Source organism: Myotis brandtii, unplaced genomic scaffold, assembly GCF_000412655.1.
Source record: "Myotis brandtii unplaced genomic scaffold, ASM41265v1 scaffold635, whole genome shotgun sequence".
NCBI lineage: Eukaryota > Metazoa > Chordata > Mammalia > Chiroptera > Vespertilionidae > Myotis > Myotis brandtii.
This window is the reverse complement of record NW_005370432.1, coordinates 2,433-4,094: the sequence shown is the minus strand read 5'-3', so window position 1 is coordinate 4,094 and position 1,662 is coordinate 2,433.

Genomic DNA, 1,662 nt, shown 5'->3' with positions numbered 1-1,662 from the left:
CACCCTCTCGCAATCCGGGACCCCTTGGGGGATGTCAGAGAGCTGGTTTCAGCCCGATCCCTGCAGGCCAGGCTGAGGGACCCCACCAGTGCACGAATCCATGCACCGGTCCTCTAGTTGTATATAAGAGTGTCTCTGTTGATTGTTGTTTTGTGTCTCTGTGTTGTTTGGTTTAATTTGTTTAAAGATAGTGGCACATCCCGCTTTGCTGGGGCCCCCCAGCTACTTGTGGCAGGCTGAACCCTTGGCAGGGATTGCAGGAAATTCCCAGCAGCTGCTGAATGAAGGGGGGAGGGCTGCGCCCTCCATCTTACCCTGTGCCCCCATGTGTTCAGGGAGGCACCTTCTTCCCGGAAGCCCAGGCCTCTGCTGGCCACGCCCGGGATTTTAAACTAACCAATGACAATCAAGGAACGTGCGTGCCATAGAGATGACCACATCCTGTGTAACAAGACCTGACTTGCTCCTGGCCAATCGGCAGGGCCCACAGTCAGTCCACTCCCCTCACTCCACCCCCCTATTAACTCTCTCGGCCACTTGGCTTGCCGTTGTGTCGGTGAGTGTGGTGGACGGGGAGCTCAAGCTAGCTTGAAATAAAAGACTCTGCTTTTGCATCAGACTGGCTGGCTCCCTGTTGGTCTGCTGGGGATCTTGAAATCTGGGCATAACACTGAGAATTCTTAGTTTGGGGGACTCTCCATGCTCTCCCTCTCAAAGCATCAGTGGCCTGAAATGCTTACCTAGTGAGAGTTCTTGTCTGTCTGTAATGTAACTTTGGTTACAGATGTTCCTTGCTTGCTTTCTTATTTTCTGGGGACTTAGTTTACTCTTTGCTATTTTATGAATACAAGGAATCCTCTGTCTCTGTTGTTTGTGCCACTCAAAACTGAAGGTCATTTGCTGTGCTGGGTTAGTGTGAGATAAGATTCTAAGGCTATACTGTCCCAGCCCGTCTTTTGATTGTTCGCATTTATTTACTTTAGGAATTTTTTGTTTCTGTTTTGAAATAGAATAAGATCTCTCCTTATATGCAAGATTTCATGTTGTTACAGTCTACCCAGAAAGAAAAATATGGGAAATAAAACCTTCTTAACCCCCCCTGCCCCGCCCAAGTTTTAATCCTAGGAGGGCCGGAGTTTCAGAAGTGCCCTCCAGCAGGCTGCAGAAGCTGCAGTGGGGGCTACTCTCACTCTGTAAAAGGAAAAAAATAGTAAAGTCTTTGGTAACTTAAAACTTTGGAGTTTTGCTGAGTTAAATAGTAAAAATTATTAAATATATAGGTGTTTTGAAATAATAGGCTACTGAAATATTAATCTGAGTTTGCCTTCTTGTGGCTTTTTTTTTGTTAATCCTCACCTGAGGATATTTTTTTCATTGATTTTCTAGAGAGAGTGGAAGGGAGGAGGAGAGACAGAGAGAGAAACATCTATGTGAGAGCGACACATCGATTGGTTGCCTCCCACATGCTTCCCAATGGGGGCTGGGGAGGGTGCCTACAACCAAGGTATGTGCCCTTGACTGGAATTGAACCCATGACCCTCAGTCCACAGGCTGTTGCTCTAACCAATGACAAAACTGGCCAGAGCTACTTGTGGCTTCTTGCTGGGGGCTAATTCCAATAGGTCATAAATGCAACAAGTTCATCAAAAGGTTGGTGAACCT